This window comes from Malurus melanocephalus, unplaced genomic scaffold, assembly GCF_030028575.1.
Source record: "Malurus melanocephalus ecotype Western Australia unplaced genomic scaffold, MMel_1.1 scaffold_188, whole genome shotgun sequence".
NCBI classification, from domain to species: domain Eukaryota; kingdom Metazoa; phylum Chordata; class Aves; order Passeriformes; family Maluridae; genus Malurus; species Malurus melanocephalus.
The window spans coordinates 779,111-801,610 of NW_026623420.1; the positions used below are offsets into that span (position 1 = coordinate 779,111).

General features: G+C 38.5%; 1 protein-coding gene across 3 annotated transcripts in view; it reads left to right on the forward strand.

Annotated features, from left to right (window-relative positions):
- Positions 1–22,500, forward strand: part of ZNF536 (zinc finger protein 536) — a 337,374-nt gene that overhangs the window by 50,469 nt on the left and 264,405 nt on the right. For 2 of the 3 annotated variants that reach the window (XM_057373165.1, XM_057373167.1), the window contains exons 2-3: positions 2,915–3,009; positions 15,324–15,390. The gene's annotated coding sequence lies outside the window, so the exon portion shown is untranslated. The remainder of the gene's footprint in view (positions 1–2,914; positions 3,010–15,323; positions 15,391–22,500) is intronic. The other variant, XM_057373166.1, reaches the window with a different exon arrangement.

The window sequence follows — 22,500 nt, forward strand, 5'->3', positions numbered from 1 at the left end:
CCATACTCTTTCAGAAGGTCTTTGGGGTTTTTTCTTCTCTGGGGCTATGCTGGATTTCTCACTGAGCCAAGTGCAACTGTACAGGAGTGTTACTGTGGGAGGCTTACTGTAATAAATGGGTCTGTAAGGATTCATGGGGCCATTTTTTTAATGCCAGGGAGTGTATTAGACACTGGTAAACTGGCCCAATTTGACCTAAGTGGAACTATCTTAATTTGTTTCCAGGCAGCTTGCTGCCTGTACCTTTAAAATATCTGCTTTACATAGTCAGTGTCAAATGTGTTAGAATAATATTAGCACAGGTAAGTAAAATACCTTTTTATAAGGCTTTAAATCATTTCTGTTACAGTTTAATGTGTAAAGCTACAGATTTTCCCAATTTGTTCGTAAGGTTATGTATCACAGACCTTAAATCATTTAAGGTTTTAAACCTGAGGGGTTCACTCTCAGTCATGAACTGGAAAGCAGATTGCAAGAGACATTGACATGCTGATCAATGACATGAAGCCTCCAAACAAATCAGTACAGGACTTTAAGAGATGAAGCCTTACTGTGTTCTGTCTGTCATCAGAATTTATAAAGCATCTTASTGAAAGCCCCTTGAGAATCATTCCTAGAATTTTGCAAGTCATGAGCGTGTATGTAAAAGCTGAATTTTTTTTTTAAACACAAGTAGCCTTGTAATAGCATAGCAAAAATGTAGTCTATGATGTTGGTGTAGGAGTACTAAGAACCTGTTTAKTGAGATAACATCTTTTAGAAACCCAACAGTTTATTATCTTTGTTTCAGTTCCTTGGCTTTCTTACACTGAATGAGTTGCTAGTAAGCACTAGAAAGGTATATCTTTGAGGTTTTAAGACATCAACAACAGCAGAAATTCCAGACAAACAAGCTGTCACTGTTTTTAGATAGTGTGCAACTGAAAATGTTGGATGGGACCTATGTTTATCTGCAGCAGTCCAGAAATCTGCTGTTCCTGTGTGTTCAAATATAGCAACTGAAATTCACTTATTTAAATTCTAAAATGGTGTGGGCCTTCATGAATGTGATCTGAATGCTATCTAGAYACAATTTCATGTTTAGGAAGACCAAATCTGATGACAGGGGTTTTCTTTAGCCAGTTACAAAAGGTTTTTTATTCTCTACAGTCAGSACTGTAGGTGCTTGGCTGGGCTATCCCAATGGTTTTCTTCTCGTGTAGCTGGGTTTACCCATTGGATATGGGGTGCTGGGTTGGAGTAATGCCTTGTACCTGCTCCCCACCCACTCAGCTCGATAGGAAAGTGTCTCATGAGAGGGCAGGCTTTGCCTTTCAGAGCTTATAATTTGAATATCAACCCAGAGATAACTGGCAGGTAAAGGAAAACTGGGCATGAGGAGAGAGCAGAGCGGAATGTCTTCCTGCATGTGAGGAGCAATGGGATGGCAAATCAGGTGATTACTGCAGAATTGGTGATTTACTGTGGAAATATGAGTTATGAAGGAGGGGTTTGAAGCTTTTAATTGGGGTAATTCTCCTGTGTCACAGAAGTTGCATGGCAGATTCATCACTTGGAAAAGGATTTGAAGCCCGTGACAAAGGCTGGTTGAGTGTACAAGCGAGGAGGGAGGCAGTGGGATTTGGGAAACGCTGGGGTGAACCATCACATGAGGAACCTGTGGTTGGTGTGGTGGAGAAACCAAAGTGGGGAAGAGGAGGTGGCTTGGAGAGAATGGGACTCTGCAGCAGCACTTTGGATGTGATCTGGACAAGGTGGAGACTGCAGAGAGCTTGGAGAGTACATGGAAAGTGTTGTTATCAGTAAGGGAGGGCTGCTTGGTAGTGAACCTCTGCTTTCAGAATTATTTCACAGCATTTTCATCTTCAAGAGGAGCCCCCAGAATCGTTGTTTGCCCTTCCAGCCAACAAACAGCGCTGTGCTGCAGTGTGGTCCTTTTGGTGCTGACCACTTTAAACCAGATGCAGTCAAATGGCCAAGATCTTGATTATTTCTCACAGAAATGGGAAATTCCCACAGAAATGTTGTCCACCCTGACTACCAGAGCCTGGCTCTGCAGCGCACTCGGTGCTTCTCTGGGCAATCAGTGTTAGGTGAAGCCCTAAGGCTGTGCTGCTCGAACTGGGGTTTCARAGCCTGCTTTATGAAAGAGTTTGGTTGATGTAGATGTACAGAGTGTATTATTTGGAAGTGACCTTTAATTTCATTTGTTAGACATTCATAGGAATAAACATAGTTCGAATTCTCAGTCATAAATTCTTCAGATTATAGCTTCAGTCGAGTGAACTTTATTTTGCTCTAAGAATGCCCTTTGTTTTTGTTTCTATTTTGCTTACTAATGTAATGGCCCTAAATTCACTACTGACAAATATCTTGGAAGTATTCTGCTTGGCTTTTACTGCTGGCTCTTATCTCTTTTAAGTAGGGTTTATTAGATGAGATCATCTACAAAGGACTTATTTCTGTTATAAAATGGAATTAAAAAAAAGTAAAAATACAATTAGTAGCTGTTCTCTTTTTACTCAGTTTGAAAGATTAGAATATCAATGTCAAAGAGAATAACTGGGTTTCTGGAGTATGCTGTGCAACTTTTGTTTTATCCTGTTTTGTCCTCTTTTGCTGTACTGTCTAGGGGAAAGGATCAGAAGAATTTCATTCTGTTCCTCATCATTATCTTGAGAGGAGGTTTTCCCTCTCAAAACATTCCAGAACTGAAAGAAGTTTTTAGTTCCAAATATGAAATGACCACCAAACACATATATTATGAAAGGTTAAAAAAGAAAAGGTGTTAATCCCATTAATATTGTAATTCTTAATGCTGTCTGCTGTCCTGTCTGCTTGAGGTGGCATTGTATTATTTTAATGTAAATGTCTGATTCAAACATTGAGTTTTGACATATTAAATTTCTCACAGGTTTTATTTTTCCAGTTGTGACCTTCAGCACCAATCCTGTGTCTTTTAAGAATTTCCTCATCCAGGGAACAGATTCATTGGCTTAAGAATAACTGGTAAGAACACTTATTTTGATCTCATTCTTCTGTTTATGGATCTGAGTCTAGGGTTTTTTTTCCATATTGAAAAAATAATGTGAAGTGAGATATACCAAAATTAGATTTTTAAATCAGTTCTCATGGTTTATTTTTTTCATCTTCAAAAATATAATATCTGTTTTGCAAAACTTTTTATTGTAGTTCTTTCAGGTTGTAGTGAGCTACAAATAGATTTTTTTTTTTTTCAAAAAAAAGGTCTGCTTGGTAAAATCATGAGCATTCATCTTTATGCAGTTGATATGTAATAATTGTGTTGGGGATGAATCATCATTTATTACTTTATCATCAGACTGCTGATTTAAAAAAACCCATGACACTCCTGATTAAATTCATTTTATCACTTTTTGGTGTTTTTTTTTTCCCCTCCCGTAAGTTCAATAGAACATCTCATGCATATTATTAAGAACCATATTCTGTCGTATATTAGCATGAGAAGAACACCCATGAAAATCAGTGGGTGGAGGGGTGTACTACATTGTATATGTGATTTTCCTCTGAGCTATTCCAGTGCAGTAGAAGAAAAGCTCCTGTAAAGTCTGAGAAATCAGATTGGTGTGGAAATAGGTGTGAAATCAGAATTGGGTTATTTGGCCCTCAGTCTGAAATAAAAGTCTAGCTTCCTAGGAAATAACCAATAATTAATTCCACATTCCACATGCATTAATTGATCCTTAAATCAAAATTTCTGATAACTTCTGCTCCCAAATCAAATTCTTATGTTATTTCTTTACTATAATTGTTATACTGGGTTGTCCATTCCTTTTTATATCTTGTGAATTAGTAGAAACTCTGTGATTCAGAGGAATTGTGCTGATTTATAGCTGATGTGAGAGGATATCCAGGCATATTAAAGCTTCAGTACTGCAAATGCATAAGCAGGTATTGAATTACTGATGCTAATGGAATTACTCACGTGAGTAAAGTTAAGTAGAGATGTAAGTGTTTCCAGGATTGATGTCTGTACTTATGAATTTATATCATTTAAGAGTATGGCTCACAATTTTTAAAACTTTACTAATTGAATGTGAGCTACTGGATTTTATTCTAGACAATTGACTTGGAAAAAATTGCGGTGACTAGATTCTAGAATAATTCCATCAGCTTCAGAGGAGATATGTGCATTTTTTTTAATGCTGTAAATAAGGATGCAGTTTGACCAATTCGCTCCACTGATCCCTGCTAATATCAGGAAATACTTGCCAGAGTAAAGGAGGAGCACAGGACTGGACAATTAGTAATACAAATGGTTTCAATCAAATGGTTAAATAGCTCAGCAAAGACGTGGTTCATTTTGTAATAGCATTTGGAATCCAAATAAAACCATCTGAGAGATGTGCTGTTTGTTGTGATGTTAACGCACAAAACAAAACTCTCAACATGCCTTGAATTTCAGGGGGGTGTTATGAAGCCATTATATGTTTAAAAAAGGAAAAAAAGAAAAAAAATTCCAAGCCCACAAACTTAAAATACACATGCAGAAGCTCGTACTCRATTCTAATTAACAAAGCTTACCTTTCTCTTGACCATAGAGGTCATCGTGTAAACTATTTAAATTGATAGTAATATTATGCAGCACAAAATTAATTTTACATTGTATACAGTTTTTATTGTGACTTTATCTTGTTTCAAAAGTGCTTACTTTCTGATTTTGTGGATATTACTGACTGGATTACTTTTATTTTGGTTTTTACACAACAGTTATATTAGAAATTTGCTGTTTTATTCTTACCTTCTTAGTAAAAATCCTTTTATCACACAATGGGTAATTTATATCCATTACCAGCCCTTTCAATCCTTTTCAGTGGTGCTGTCAGTGCCTTTGGCACAGTAATGATTAATGTGATCTAATAATAGTGTGCCATTATATTACCTTAGTAAAACATGTACCAACATCCTATTCAGATCTACCAAATTCATAGCTTCCTATAATATTTTTGTTGAAAGACAGGATTACTATTTTTCAAAGCGGAATTTTTTTTTTTTTGCCTTTAACATATTTAATGAAATTCACAATTCTTTGCCATGGTAATCTTCGTGCATGCATTTGGGCTTGATGGGTGAATTTTATATCATTCTGCATTATTATGATTTGTTAGGCAAATTGTTTGACACGTAAAGAARGATATGCATTACATTGTTTTGCTTTGTTAGGGGTGCATTTTAAGCACTCAGTACCTTCTGATTATTCTGCTTTATTTRTCATAGGAGGTATATTTAGATTGCAGTATGGAAGAATAAGTATTTGGGCTAAAATGTGCCTTTTTCTATGCTCTAACCCAGATACTGCCACWTTCTGCAGAAGGCAAGCTCTCTGCTCCTCTGCCCAGCAGAACCAGTTTCGGTTGCAGTTGCTTTGCTGTGCTCTTTGGTCCTTCCTTGCCTTTTTTTTGCCAGTAGAAATGTGCAGAATGGTGCCCACGTGTGAGCTGGACACTGGGATGGTGCAGTGCTGTGCCTGTGGTTTTCAGCYCCAGATAAACACACCTGGCTGCCCAAGCCACACACACCACACYGTGCTTGGGGCTCGACCAGATATGGCATTACTTGACCCCAAACTCCAGCTGTCAGGTACTGCTGGTTCTCCCAGGAGGCAGGGAAACCTTCCAGAGGAGGCATTTTTGGTACCAAAAATTGTTGATGCTTGTGGAAGTGTTGGAGTGGTGTGTGTTCCAGTCATTCCAGTTGCACCCCCAAGGGATGCAGTGGAGGGGTCCAGTGCTGCCCTTGCACCAATTGCCCCAGTCCTCTGCCACAGGAGGGACTGCAGCCACTGCACTCTTCCCAGTCTTGGCTTCATCTGTTTAATAATGCTCCYAATCAGCATGGCTGAAGAGTTGGGATAGCACTGCATCCTTGCAAACCATCTTAAATCTTCCTCACCCCAAGATGTCATTACTGCAGTCAGGGAGTCACATACTTAACACTGTCGCAGCAAAATCAAAATGAGACAGCATGTCCACATTTTAACTCTACTTTGTGATGTTTGTTAAATACATCCTCTTACTGTTTCATCATATCACAATAAATAATGAATGAGAAAAATATTTTAATCTTGTCAATACTGGGAATGTCTAAAAACAAGCAAAGTGTGTGTATGCATTTATGTGGATTCCTTATTTGATTTAGGCTAAGCGATACAGCTGTAACATGATTTGAAATATGCAATCAATGTAAACGAAGAAAAATATTTTGAATGCAGTATATAAACTGTGGTTCTTTAGACTTATTTTTAGGAAAAGAAAAAAAGATTATGATTGTCATACCGTGTAACAATAACACTGCCACTGGAAATATATSCGGTAGCTTTTATTTTCTGCCATGGTAAAGACAATCTTAAGTCTTGGTCATTTAAATCAAAGACATTCTCATCTCTTCCACATAGCTGATTCTTCATGACATAACAAGAAATGAGGGGGAAAATAAAGCCTGAAATCTTGGTTTAACATTGCATTTGAAAGGCTTAAAGAAAGTTCCAAAAGATGCTTYCCTGTTTTTAGTATAAGTAGTTATGTACAAAATTGAAAAGCCTTTTTACTAATGGAGATATAATTATTTAAAGCTCTAACTGAGCTGTAGCAGTCTTGAATTAGATGTGCCTTAGGTTGGACTGTGTATTGTGCAGATTGCATTGTACCTTACTGCTTTATTGCTCCTGCATCCTGCAGCTCTCCCAGCCAGGACCAAGCAGGAGTGAAAAATGGTGGCTTTCTTTWTTGGGATAACTACAGAATGATCAGTGAAACGTTTCTCCCTCATCTCTTCACGTGCAACTCAGGTGTAGTAGGGTGCAGAATAGACTTGATGGTGTGAAGCATTTTCAGGGTCTGGTTGGTTGTTTTTGATATTGTTCCTTTCAGTGAGAGGTTCTTGTACAAAACGCTTGAGGCACGAGGTTCCCCCTGGCAGTTTTGTGTCCCTTTCATTGGTAAAGGATGATTGGAAATTTGTGAATTGGCCAGCCAAGGATTATTTCATATGCACATCTGCCCATCTTYATTCTGATGGGACAGAGCTCTGATGTGCCATCTCTGGGAGAAGGACTGGTTAGAGGAGGCTGTGTTAGCTCTTAAAGAGAAATATTGCAGTTCACTGCCCTTGTGTGAGCTCCTACCCGTGCTGTACTGTGATCCTGAACACACTTGGGTAGCTTAGGAAGTGGCTTCTTTTATGTGAACCTGAAAGAAAGGCCTCCCAGTAAGCAGAGGAAGAAGGATAAAATAAAATTAAAGAATCTTGGCCTAGTCTTGAAAGACAGAAAAGCACAAGAGGAAAAGTATTTTTGGCTTTTAAGGCTAATTTTATCTCTTGCGAGGCCATTGAGTCAATGAGTAGAAGTGGCAACTGGCAGTTCTTGGGTTGTATTACTAGCCACTGGATTACTGTGTGACTTTAGTAATGAAACATAAATGTTCTCCCAGTTCCCCAGTGGGCATAAYACCATTTACCTGTCTCAAAAATGCTTTGTAATTTAATTAACACTTGGAGTGCTCTTTGAGATCCTTAGATAAAAGCAGGCAAAATGAGTCAATTGTTACAGAAATCCCAATTTATCCCCATTTAAAAAAATTACACTTTGTCTTGACTTTTTCAAACCTCAGATAATGTTTGATAGGAGTTTTGGGCTTTGTTCTTACTGGTCCTTGGAGTCACTTATTCTTARTGATTTGCATAGGCACGGTGTAGGTATTACTTTTTTGTTCAACAGAGTATTTTGGTGGATCATAAATTACCAGTCCCTGTGCTGGGAATCTGCTTCTGAGAGAAGCATACATTTCCAGAGGAGAATTTGAGTTGAGCTAGACAAGTTCTGCATTATTCTTCAGTATATACCTTTCACWGTTTTGGGAGAAAGTTTTCTTAATTTTTAGTGGTGCACTGGATGTAATATCTTGKTTTTTGTTTCATGAAGTATGCCAGTATGTTATTGATAAATTACTTGAGTGTAGTAACTCCAGCTCTTCCAGACCACCTCTGTCCTGGCCAGGCCACTGACCAGTGACCAAACTGATTCCTGTGTATGGMCAATCACTGTCTAGAAGTACATCCTGATCTACTCTTGACTGAAATATCTAATTGTACTGATACTTCTGCTTTGTAATCCAGCTGAGATGTTCAGTTAAGTTGATTTTTGCATCTGCTCTGACCTCCAGTAAAGGAATTTATTTTTAAGGCAAGCAGAAACCCTTGCAGCAGGTGAGCTGCAGCTTCAACCATCTATGCTTTTCATCTGATATTGGTAAMAGCCATATCCTTCTCTCAGATCCTAAAGCCCATCTCTTTGCTCCTGTATACCTAATTCATTTTTTCAGTTTTTCCTCTGCAGCCTCATGCATTCATGTGTGCTTTTCAGCCTACCACACACTTTTCTTTTCAGAGACTCTGGAAACAGCACACACATACCTGGATACAGTTGGGCTCAAAGTAAGGTTCTTGGCAAATAGTCTGTGTTCATACATTTTCTCCCTTTTTTTCTACTTTCTACCACTGTCTTATTTTAACTGCTCAAAAGGAGTTTAAACACTCTCCCAGATAAGGAGATAATCTCAACAAGCATCTTACCACTAGTAAAAAATTTGGCACACCTGTTTGTACACAGTCTTGACAAAATACCTCAAAGTTATAGTAAGCAAATCCGCTATTCCCTTCTGGTATGAWAAGTGTCATTATCTTGAGGTTTTACTTCGCACTATTTGTTTACCAACACATAATAAAACCTAGAAGGGAGTTTGTATCTTATTCTTTCCTTCATCTTCTCCAGCAGTTGTTTCAGAAAAGCCCTTTTGCTCTTGCATTGATAATTTGAACAGAMAATCTGATGCAGTTGTGACAAACTGAGAGCTGACTCTTGGCTATGGTGGAAATATGGCAAATGCAAAGTAGCTCAAGTGATCTGCCACTACTTTTCGAACATTTTAGATTAATACAAGCTCCATTCAGAAATTGTTAATATTTTTTTTGTAACTCTGTATCTGCCTTTCCTTCTGTATAGGTTTTACCTTATATTTCACTTTWAAAATCATATTCTACCCAAAAGAAGTGGAGAAAAGGCAAAGAGGGAGATGTTTGTGAAATCGTACCCCTGCCCAGCTGCAGTGACAGGTAGCAGTGTGGGAGGAGGTGCAAATGTGCAGGAGCTCTGTGGGCACCTGTGCACKTGTGAGGGACTCTCTGGCAGCAGCTGCTCTAAGAACAGGTCAAAGTGTGCAACTCTCACAGTCAGAAAGCAGAAGCCTCTCTCCTTTCTCCCTCATGCCCTTCCCCTGGAACATTACATTTTTACTGCAAGTGTGGCTGGATAAAAATAGAGCACAACTTAATGCTCTTAATAGAGATCCCAAGTGCTGCTTTGAATGGACATTGTCCTGTGAGCTCAACACTGGAGGAGAATTCTTGTGTTCCTTTTCTTTCCTGTGGGTWACTGCACATTGCATAGCTCACCAAATATGCCAAGGCTATGGAAAAAGAGAAAATGGCAAGATGACTGTTTCCCCAAAACAGTAAACACACATTGCAGCCTGGCTTCTTATTTGAGAATGCAAGATTTTACTTTTTGAATAACGACTGTATTTTAACAATAGGCATCAAGTGGTTGCTATGTGATACACAACAGTGTTTTTCATGAACTTTTGGCTGCTGAATAAGCCCAGCAAATATGGGTTCTTACCCTTTTAGTTTTCTGGGTCAATTCATTTTGCACAAAGGAGAGAATGATAATTTGAGTTGTAGGCAGAGAATGTTTTCTTCACATGGTAGGGAAGATGAAAGCTGTTTTTATTTGATTTCTTTTTAAATTAAAAATTATAATTCTTTATAGAGTTACAAATAATTATCTTATTACTAAAGGCATCCTGTAAGCTTGTTAGAGTCTTTCTCTGTAAAATAATTGCTGATTGTCACTGCAAACTAAAAGTGAGAGAGAAGGAGGGAAACATATAAACAAATATATATATAACCTGTGTATGTGGAAATCATTTTATTTTTTCAAAATGTTATTTGATTACCTCAAAAGTAAAGACTTAGGCAAATACTCTTTATTTGTTAGGTGKTGCTGGCTGGTTATAGACCATATAGAGTTGTTTTCTGAACTGCTGTTGCCTAAATGCTCAGCCCTTTCCTGCTTATGGGTCAGAGGGGACAGTGTCTATCAGATTTAGTTGGCTTCCTGATGGGACACCACATTGAGGTTGCTTTTATGTTCTTATCTTCTGTTCTTCTGTTGTTGGAATCCCACGGAGCAGGATTTCTGCAGTGTGGATCTCAAATCTGTGTGAGAGCAGGGGCTGGCACTCGGTGATGGGAGGGGAGGGGGCAGGTGAGGTGGCAGAGGAGCAGGCAGATGTCAGCAGCTGCTGGGGGCTGGCAGAGGAACAGCAGCAATGGCACCTTGTGTGGAGGGAAAAGGAGTCCAGAAATGGGGATAAAGGAGGGGCTTTGGGATRGGGGAGGAAGGGCATTCAAGTTACGCAAGGGAAGGGAGAGAAATGATTTGTAGCTGTGCAAAGGTGTATGAGAACCTGTTTAATTTCTCAGTGCTAAGGTGCTCATTTATCTGTGATTAGCTCTGGAATAAGTGCACTCACAGGGGCCTACACAGGGAGGATTTGGCAGAAAAAGAASGGTTTGGTTTGGAGATGAGTGGAAGGCAGAAGAGTTCTGTTGAGGATGGATCTGTTGTGTTGAAAGACAAAGAGAATGGGTGGAAGGTTAACATGCTCCTCTGTGTGGTGTTTCTGTCCTGTCCTGGATCAGATGTGGACAGGTCTTTGTTCAGTCTTGGTGCACAGAGTCCATGTGCAGATTCTCTGAGGCTCTGGAGGGCAGGTGGCTGATCCACTGATGTGCTGCTGGCCACTGCTGGTGTTATTGTGGATTTGGCTTCTTCAAGGAAAGCAGAGCTGTGATTACCCTTCCCTTTGCTGTCTGTGTGTGACAGCATCCATCAGTGCTCATCCATCCACTCAAGTGTCACAATGAGACGTGGTTGAAAATGACAAATATGTACAAATTTCATCCGAGCACTGTGCCTGTTCATTCTCTAAGGCTCTTTTCTTAACCCCTCACCATGCTGCCAAACCACAGCTCTAGAGCAAAGCTCCAGAAAAGCTTCACTCCATGCCATCTCTAATCTGGACATAACTTCAATCAATTCTCACAGTGGCCATAGTTCTCCATTTGTGTAATTTACATAATTCCATTAGGTTGAATWCATKTACGTAAATTTATACCTTCTTCTGSTGAGRAGGTTTGTGTTGMTTGTTACTGCTTTGGGATTTTTTGACCATAGCCAAGCTCTTTCTGGTTACTCTGGCAGGYACCAGTCAGCACAGCACCCGTGTGTTTCACCTTACTTAAAGAATTTCCTCACAAGAAGAATGAAGTTACAATATACCCCAGGTTATTGTGTCCTGACAATGTTCAGAAAATTCTCATCTTCCCTCTRCATTTTTGCAGTTGCCCTTCTCTTAAAAGTACCTATTGCCTCTTTTTCGTTAGGTTAATTTCAAATCCAATTTTGAGGGAAATACCTTTTCTCTTTGGTCTGAYGTGGGAACACCCCTGCCCCACAGATGATAATAGGGATTGCTTACTCAAACAGAAAGAAAAATTCTTTTATGGATGGCATTTTTATTTTATTTTATTAGATGTTCCATGTAAAGCATTTATCATTGGAATAATTTTCCCTCTCAAAGTCATATCAGACACAAAGCTGTCTTCAGGGCTATTTCTTCTAGTTCACTGGACAGCTGTTCTGCCTGAAAAGAAAGAAAAGATCATATATCAATCAAAGACTTCAGGAGAATCCTTATGTTCTTTATCTAATGGGAAAATCCTAACTGTGAGTTCTTGATCTTCTGACTTCTGCTTTTTCAGTTTGAAGAACTGCATTGATATGTTTTGTATGGCTTTCTGTTGGGTTTATTTTTTTGTTAATGTATCTTTTGTGTGTGATTTTGATGCTTAGAGGGTGTTACAAACTCRTCTTCACTGGTGACAGCCACATCATAAGCAAACAGTTTTCTTATCCCTCTGACTCGATTCATCCTCTTCTGAATGTCACTATGGGCAGAAATTAGTGCGAGCAGAATTCTGCTTAGCAGAAACAAGGTTCTCATCTGTGCTCTGCTGGTGCTGAACTACWGATTTCCAGTGGAAATAGACCAAAGGGCTGAAATATGTGCCCAAGCTGCAGCCTTCTTAACTGGTGCAGATGTCTGCATTTACTCATTCTGAAGTTGTGTAACTCCATTGCAGTGAAATAAGTAACAGAGAATAAATTACTTGGGGAAAAAAAATTATTGCTAATACACTTTTACCTTAGTCTGTCATGCTAACCAATGAAGATTCAAAGTATATTAAAAATTCCTTGTCTTAAAAAAAAAGTATTCAGGATTCTTTATACAGTTTACCAAACAATGTGTATGTACAGTAGCAGAACTGAGATTAGTGTGTGTCCCTTCATCTGTAAGTGTGGGGTGAGACACACAAATGAACTTGGACGCTGCCCCTTGAGCCCAGCAGTGATTGCCTTGAGAAGGGGAGCCACATCCTCTAGGCAGCATTTCCTGGCCCTGTTATCTCATGAGCTGTGTCAGATCATGATTGCACTGCACAGGTACCCTGGGACAGGCTGAAAGATGACTTGGAGACMCAGGAGGCCAAGGGAACTATGAACCAAACCGGGACATTTTTGCACAAGGGAGAAAGAAAGGCAAACTCCAAAAACTCCAAAAAGATTTCTGTCTGCACCTGTTACATGTTCATGCTGTGCTGGCATTTGTTATCATCTTCAGAGCGCAGACAATGCCATGTAGGGCTCAGCAATGCAAAGATTTGCAGTGTTTTGATGTGTTTTGCTGAAAGAGACCCTSTGTTCTCTAAGCCAGCAGACCTTGACTTTGGTAAGGCTTTGCAAGGGCTGTCTGGCCTGGATTCCTTTATGTGGGATTGCAAGCAAAATTAAGGCATGACRCAGCTAATTATGCAGTGGAAAGGAGGTATGAGAAAGGAAAGATGTGCCAGCATAATTGCAGTAAATTCTTGTATTTACATATACTTAAAGCTGTCCCGATCCAAAATCTCCYGAAGCAAATGAATGTATTGATTCTAAGCAGATCTTGGATCATATCACTTGCCATATTGGATCAGAATATTGGGCCATCAAGTGCCATTGATTATGACCAGGAGCTGAAGATTTAGAGGAAAAGGCAAGAAACCTGTGATCAGTCATTGCAGAATAAGCTCTCCTCAAGGATGTTGTAATTAYAAGCAGGACGCATGGCCAGTGTGCAAACTGTGATAGCTCTAAACAAAGGGAAAACAATGGGGATGATTTAATTCTCTTTTGCTTTGAAATAAAAAAAGATCAGTTTTATTTAATCAATAGACTCTRGGGTTTGATGTATGGATGAAAACTTTACAATCAGTGGAATAATATTTCTGGTTAAGCACTTCTCATCAGGCACTTGTTTGACCTGTGAGCTGCTTCATTTTTTAAACTTAGATGTCTCTATAATAGAACTTCTAAAGATTGTTGCMGTGCTAGCACGGGGAGCATGTGTGTGTGTGCTTTAATACGGATGCATCTTGTAGGAGAGGAGATAAACCTTTTTCTCTGCACACAGACACATACATGATTTATCAAACATATTGTATTACTCTGTCTTTACAGTAAAACCTACAGTGGATGTGAATTACTCTATCTGTGAAGGATTAGAAACTCTGATGTTCTGTCTTGTATTCAAGAAGAGGATTACTCGGCAGATAACGTGCAGATAATTTACTTTTAGTGAGGCATYGCAGTTTAAGGACCGCAAAAATCAACTTTCTTGAGGCAAAAGGAATAGGAATTGRTATGGAAAAATATAGGGTGGTTGACCACTTATGGAAATTTCAGGAGAACATCAGAAATACATAATTATATATTTATTGAACAGTCGTCATTTTCATCTTCCTAAAGTGATCTTTTGATTTAAAAAAATTAAAAATATGTTGTAAATKCCGAGTACCTTGAAATTCACCAATTTTATTGCATGTATTGGCGTGATTGGCAGCCTTACATGCCAACAGCTCATTTAAATATGAAACATCTGTACATTATTATTTAGGGATTTTTCATCTGTTGATTTTAGAAATGAGGATTTTATGAGTCCTTGCATGCATAATTGTGTGTTACTTATATACAGAAGCAGTCAGTAAYGAAAGAATTGGCCAAAACCCTACTGTATACGGTTTTGTGATTAGGATAGGAAATGCACTGTATAAAGAAATACAATATGCACTGCATTTGATTTTAGGTGTGGCAGCAGCAATTATGATTTTGTAACAGTGGAAGTAACATGACAGTTCAAAAGCACAGTGAGAAGATTATGCTTTCTTATACACAGCAATGTAAATTCTTAAAATAACAATGTAATTTTTACATTTTTCACTGGATATCAAGATAATCCAATTTAGAACAATTTATTCTCAACAGGTATGGTAAAAATAGATATATCATTCTGGAGCGTGGTATAATACATTAATTTTTATGAGTGAGTTATGAAGATGTACAACTCAGGACCTAGGATAAACATCATATTCCTTAATTAATCCATTACATTATGGCACATATGTGTCACTTTTATTACCCTAAAATGAAAAATGTTGGGGAAAGAAAAAAAGCCTGGGTTTTTTTTTCTGTATTAGGAAACCATCCCTCTAAAATCATAAAAATGTAAAATCTAATGCAGCAAACACTATTAATGAGTTAAACATCTAAATTCCTTGAAGACTTGTAAGATAAAGAGCCATCATCTTCTGGTAATCATTCAAATACATTCTTTGTTCAAATATTTTAAAGTTTCTGCATGGAGTTTCTATATGTTTAAATCATTCCAGACCACTTAAATTCCAGCTWGAGAATACAACTGAAGCTGTGATTGAGCAACGAGGTAGGAACAGTAGTGGAAAATGAAGAAAAAAAAAATCTGTCCCTTTAATATCCCAAAATGCAGTGATGTATAATTCTTATAATTTCAGAASTTACTCATAGGGATCTACAGTGAACCTCTCTGTCCTATGGATCTTATTGTGGCCAAGATTCTCCCTTCTGTCCCAGGGTAGAGCTCCAATAAATCTGGTGTATTTAATGGATAGGAAACTCATGATTTGCAGAGGAACAGTGGCAAAGATTGGCTCTGAGTGTGGGTGGGTACCACGTTTGAACTGCAGAGTTTTATTTATAGGTGGAGATGAGTATTAGACTTGTAATTATAAATATTTTGTATTTACAGCAAAGGATCCACGAGAGCGTCTGTCACCCGTTGATTACAGAATTAAACCTCTCCCCACTCCAGCCAGGTAAGAGATATCAGCCCTGCAGCTCCGAGTGTCTCTGGATTGGGAAGGTGGGTCATTTCCAAAACAGTGGTCACTGGTGGAGCTATCCAAGGCACATCTTGGARCAGACTCCAGATCTCCCTCACTTCCTGCTCAGACACTTCTTCTCAACAGAATTTACCTATCTGATTATCTGGTATGGGAGCTGTTTTTCCAAAATGTGTTTTTTCAGTTATGTTTAAGTGCTAGAGCTGGGTGCTGAAACAATCACTTGCAACTTGTCTGCTCCACTGTGTTGGAACATCCTGATATCAGTCCAGGAGATCATGAACGTGTGTTTTGTGAGTCTAAGAGCAAATGATCTTTTACATATCTATGTGTATACATTTTCTCGTGATTTCATAATGCTAGGTTATCTGTCATTATTTGTCACTTCTAAAATCTGATACTAATAGAATTTAGTATTTTTCATTTTACATTAAAATATGAATAGACATAAAACAGCATAAACCAAAACACTATTAACAAAAAAACCAAATTAGAGATTATTGTGTATTGAAGACACGAAGTTTAATACAAATTAGCACAATACAAAGAAATATGTTTTTCTGCTATCTCAGCATTAGAAGAATAGCTCTGCTTTTCTCCATATGTCTGTGTCACCAGGTTGTTATTTCTTTTGTTTAGTCATATAATAGAATGTGTTGAGACATATTATACTCAACTTGTGTAGCAGCCYACAAATACTGATTGCAGTTTGAGCTTGTTATGGAAAAGTATTGCCCTGTGGATTGAGAAAATGACCAACAACGGACTATAATCTATGAAGCTGAGAGTAAAATTGCCAACTAGAGGTCATTTTTCAAACCAAGGGGCAATAGTTTTCTACTATAAACTGAATATTACAGTCAGTATATGTTTTATTAAACCATTTCAGAAACTTGGGAGCAGTTTCATTTAAACTTCTTGCTTGATGTGGCTCAGAGAACAGGCCCAGGGCAGCCCACAAAAGAGGCCTAGTGCAGTCTCTATAATAAATATTCTGTATACTCAGTAATTATGAAGGCTTTAGGGCCTTTATGGTGAATGGCCATATCCTGCCACCATTCTCAATCCTTAGCAGCGATTGAAGTCATTAAGATTTGTGTATAAAAATCAGTGCAGGCTGCTGTTTCTCACTGTAATACTGTGAAAAACTAGAGCTGAACTATATAGAAAAGCCAATTATGGCCTTTGCAGTCTAAAAGATTAAAAGGAAAATGCCTCTTCCTCCTCCATATCCTCTTACTGTTTTTCTTCCCTGAAGTATGTAGAGGATGGCATCACACAGGGTGGTTGCCTGGTGCCTCAGTCAGTAAGAGGATTTCCATCCTGCAGTAACAGAAATGCAATAACATGCATGGACAAAGGGAAGCCTTTGCCCCCTCCTATAACACACCTTGCTTATCCAGAGAGGGTTCTGCCATCCTGTGCCTGGGGAGCAGAGGTGTTTTCTGCAGCCRGTGCTTGGAGTGACTTTCAACTGTTGCATTTTGTCAGTGCAAAAAACCCTCRGTGGCCTTCAGGTTTTAGGAAGGGTGATACTGAGTTTTAGCTTCTCTGCAAAAGAGGGAAGCAAAGAAATGTCTGATCACAGTGGCTTGGGCAGAAGGAACCCAAACAAAAYATTTCACTTTTTCCTTGAGAATCTCTGTTACAAATAATTTTGTTTAGAACTCCTTGTGACACTTCTCCTTAGCTTCTTCTGCAAGCTTTGGCATTAGCTTGTCTACSTTCCAGGATTTCTGATTTTCTATTTAGAGGCAAAGCTCAGTGCCTAATCCTGGTTTTGAGGCATAACCATATCACACACCAATGTTACCCCCTTGTTCACAGTACACATATTTAAATTCCTGCATGTCTAAGTTGAAAATCCACGTCACAGTCATGCATGTAAATTCTGTATTCCCATAGCCATCATTGGTGATTTCCATCTGTAGCTGCCAGATTATTGCATAGTTACAGCTACAGCATGGGCAAATTAGGTGCAAAATATGTTTTTGTACTCACAGTTTTTATAAACCAGACCTTACATCCATATTTGTGTATATATTATACAGACACAGACATAATTTTCAAATGGTCATAATTTTAAAGGTCTACATAAAACTTCACCTCAGCAAAGGAGATGGATTAGAGTAATAAAAAACGGAGCAGCAAAAGTCCTGTTATACATCTAGTCCATCTTCTTGACATTACAGGATTGTTCCCCACAGGGTACTTGCTAATACTTTGTCCAGAGCAGGTTTAAATGTCCCAAGCASTGAAGCTCCCACTAAAGTTTGACAGAAATAATTCAAAGGACAGTTTTCTGGCACACTATCTTAAAGTGAACAGTTTACCAACTGTTATGCTGCTCATACACWCAGGACAGGTCCCTGGAGTTATCTCCTTGGCACTTCCAGACTTGTAAATATTTGCAGAAAACCTCCATAAATTACTTTGGTATTGACCATGCCATTTTCCCTCATCCTACACCTAACACTGTCACTGGGCAGATTGTGAGGGTTTTTAAGAYTGGGCCAAATGAAGATAATGCCATTAATTTAGTGCTGCATATATTGCCTAATATACACACACAATATATACGATTATGTATCTAGTCTGTGTCCATTTCTAGGAGGATGTTGTTTAGAGGACTGTCTGATTGTATTGGGCCTCTGCAAACATATAATTAATCTCATTTTTAGCAATGCTTAGCTCCAAGCTGATGGTGTAGAAATATAGGGTTATTAGTTTCTAGAACATTTTTATTATGCACTTTCTGTTTTGATTGACAACTATTAGTATTTTAAGATGACAGAACTGAAACTTATGCTGCCAGATAGCATCAAGTGTAATGTATACTAAGTAAACAGAAGCATGTGAGCAGGATAATATTTATTGTATAGTTACACAGCACTGGGTGAGAGACTAGAGACAGAATTATTCTTCAAGAGGAATATTTGATATTTTACGCTCTTTAGAAATACAAACATATGACTGAACTTTGTGCCCTCTTTCCTCRGGGTAGCATGCAGATTTTATCATCTATCCTTGCTGGGTTGCTCTTGAAAGCTTCCATTCTTCACCTTCCTTTCTCTCAAATTGTCTGTGTAAGAGATGAGGAGGAGAAGATCCCTCTGACATGAATTTTATAGCTCTTCTGCTTCTGATGGTTTGTCTTGTAGCTCAAGCTGAAATTTGTATTAAGCCCTTCAAATCCAGCCCTTTTCCTGGAGTGCTTGACTGTCCAGGTCATGTCTGGTGGGGTGAGAGGCACAGTCAGAGGTGCTGTGCAACAGGAGATTCATGAGGAGAAGGATTGTAGCCACTGTGTCCAAGTCAGGTTGCAATTACTTGTTTGGAAAAARAAATAAAATAAAAAATTAGCCAAGTAAATAATAATTTTGTCTTTAGAACAAAAATAATAGTTATTATGAAGTATATGCAAATTCTCCATGTATTTCTAGTGAATATTTAATATAAAGCAATTAGAGGCAGGGCAAGAGTTACATAGATTGTAAAAACCAACAAATAAAGAGGCTCCCATTTTCATGACACAGTTCACCCATCTAAGATTACTTGTGAAATTTAAGATAAAAGGAAGAAGCTGTAATATTCAGAAACTTGTTCTTAGGTCTGTGTGCCTCGACTGCCATGCTGGAGCCAGACCTGGCTTTAGAATGGGATGGCAGAGATGTGCATTTCCTGAAAMTATGTATAAACAATCCAAGCAAAGTGAATTAAGATGTGAATTTTTGTGCTGYGTTAACAAGTAAATTGATAAAATTAGCATTAATCAAAAAGGATGAAGACTTTGGGCTTTCTTTATTTTGTAAAACAGTTTCAGCTTGCATCCTTTAGAGCAAAAAGTACTCAGCTCAGTGTTCCAGGAGGTTTGTCAGGCACAGAATATTTTAGACAAAAATACCAGGTTTAACTCCTGTAGTGAATGGAATAAAGCAGTAAACCTGGTGTTCTACCTATTTTTCCTTAATTCAGATCTAGCTTGACTATTTCAGTGAAGGAGCATGTTTACCTATCTTTAGTTGAAGCTGAGAGGCAATTCTTAAACTATTCTCAATTCAGATTTTTTTTATGATGATGAAGAGTAACCACTTGTGTCCTTTGCCTACCACCAAAACAAGTAGCTGTAACATCACAAGATAATATCATTAGCCAGCTGGTTTTGACAAAAAAAGATTGACTGGAGGGGAGAAGGACAGTCAGTGGGGTTGATATATTTCACCCTTATTTACTGCCTTGAGTAAATGAATTTTTCCAGTCATCAAGACAAAAAGTATCCATGTGTGGGGTGCTTTACCTTTTCCCTGAATGTGCCTTTATATGCAGTACCTGACTCCTAACGGGGCTGTTGGGCAGCATTTCTCAAAGTTGCCATTTCTAACTGCAATTATAATGTTGTTAAACAAAAATGAGATATATATATATATATATATAAATACACATAAAGTACCTGATCACATAACATTTATTATGAATTGTTTGGTGAAGTTCTGCTTTCATCCCTTAAATATACACATCATATTGTTGTAAAATTCTCTTTTGGTTTCCAACCTCCTCTTTTCTCTTAAGTATATGTAGCTGACTGCTGCAGCATTCATCCACTGTGCCTTCTGCATTTCCTTCAGCTTTTCCTTGAAGGTTTTCCTATTGACTTGTGCTTGGCATCAGGCTGATGCCATTGGCAAAAATACTATTCTTAAAATCTTTATTGTGAAGTGGTGAGGGAATTGCAGGTGCTTGTGGAAGCACAATTTGTGAATCTGAGTTCTTGTCGGCCAAGGCAATGTGTCACCGTGCCTGACGTACTTGTGAGTTGTTATCAATCCTGTTACCAATTTATGTCTAATCCCTTCTTGTCCATCTGTGATGCTTATGGTTCATCTCTTCTGGGCATTATTATTCGCATTTCAGGATGATACATCTAATGACCCATCTCACTTTGAGGGAGCAGTGCCATGCTGTGATGGAATAAAGTGTCATGGTGTTTTAGGTAAATAAGCCAATTGGTATGGGAAGAGGACAAAAAAAACTTCATCAGGCAGGAAAGAAACAAGGGGAAAAGGTGTGCTGTATGATTCCTGTTGAAATGAGGGTACTGCCCAGCAGAGTACGAATGAAGAGGTGTACCATCACATATGATTAGAGTAAGGATGGTTACGTGGAGGTTGGGATCATGTGAAGTGCCTTTCAGGTAACACTGCTGGGTTTTGCAGCCATGGTTCCTGTGAACTTCWCTGCTGTAGTCCAGCGCAGTGCCAATTGTAATGCTTTGTTCTGAGATTTGGGCAGAATTGCGTCAGAGATGTTACTCATAAGGACCTTAACTGCAGCCTGAGATCACCAGGGTCAGCATTTCAATGCCAGCTCTGTTCCCGTTTGAGCATCTCCTTTGTCTCCTGTAATGTAAATCCTGTCCTCAAACGCTTGCGTAGGGCTGGCACTGACATTTAATGGGAGCAAAGGCATCCGAGATCAGATGGAAAATATGTATACACTGGATCTGTGTATTGTGTGTGGCAGCCAGGCAAAGGGATGGAGCAACACTTTAATAGAAACAGGATCTTTATTATACAGACAAGTGGGGGAAAAGTGGATGTTTCTATTTATCAGTTGGGGTTTTTTTTGTCTTGGGTGTTTCTATCTTTGACTGATACAAATATTTTGGAATCTAAACATATCTCTGCAATACTGTTGTGTCTTTGTTCTGGATTTCTTTCATCTTAACTTATCAACACAGTATATGAGCCATTTTATCCTACAGTGTGATCATCATCCTAGTGTGTATTTGCTCATTAATGTCAGGTTAAGATCTAAAGAAATACGAAAGTAGGAGTGAAATTTCTTTCTTTCTTTTTTTTTTTGTTTTGTTTGTACTAATCTTTTTATATTAATAATGATGGAAAAAGGAAAACTCTGCTGTGGCTTTAGGTGAAGAAAATGTATACACATTTTCCACAATTCTCTGCTGCTTCCAGATTTAGGTTGGCTTAAATATTAGAACTCAAACAAGACCTTAAAACAAAAACTGTGATCTCTTTGGAGCAGGGAATAATTGGTTTGGTATTTAGAAATAATTGAAATATCCTAATAAAATATGCCTTAGAAACAAATGTATATGAAACACACACATTCTAATATTTGTATTTTTTCACTGAACAGATTTATTTTTTCACCCATGTCCTTTGCATAAGTTCATGAACAGTTGTTAAGGTCTGATGTTGTAAAGAAATTTTGAAAAGAGAAAGTAGCAATGGAAAAATGTAAGAGCTAGTAATTTTTTCAGAATGCTATTGGACATGCRTTTGTTACATAAACCCTTTTCCCTCTTCTCTTTTCCTTTTTTTTCCYCTTACAAAGTTCCTCCAAAAGTATTTTTAGGTAGCTTTTGCATTTTTTAAAAAAATATAGAACCAAAACTGAAACAACTTTCTCATTTTCAACTAAAAATCAAAACTTTTCTTGAAGGGTGCAGACAGAAGGGGAGAGGGATGCAGGAGTGGGTCAGGGAGACCACAATTTACACATYGGGCTCCGGGTGTTTTGTCTAACACAAGATGTTGAAAATTCTCACAGTTGGAGACTGCCTCTCTCTGCTGTCTAAGCCGGAGCAGAATTGTTCTAATCTTGGTCATATGTGGCAAAAACGTCCCAGTAGCAGCACYGGGTGAGTGGTTTACAGATCTGGGRCTGGCAGTGAGGGGAACCCACWGYAGGGCYCWCGGGGAGAGATGGGCTCTGATCCTTGTGCTGAGAAGGTCAGAGGAGGTTCCCCAGTCAAGCAAAACCCTGAAGCACAACTCAGAGTGAGTGAATCCTTTTGGGAGATCTTTKTAGGCTGAAGCTGTTGGATGGACCCGGCTCCTTCAGAGCTTCTCTTCACCCACCATCCTTCACCTGAACCATYCAGCCCTTCACACTGCTTGCTTTTATTCCTCAAAATCATTCTTTATCTTTGTGGGGACACATCCCCACCCACAGTCTCACAAAATCAAATACCTAAGATTGTGTTCTGTCTTGAAAACCTTTTAATTTGATTGACATGATTTCCAACATACGATATATTTTCTGACGTTTGCAGGGGGA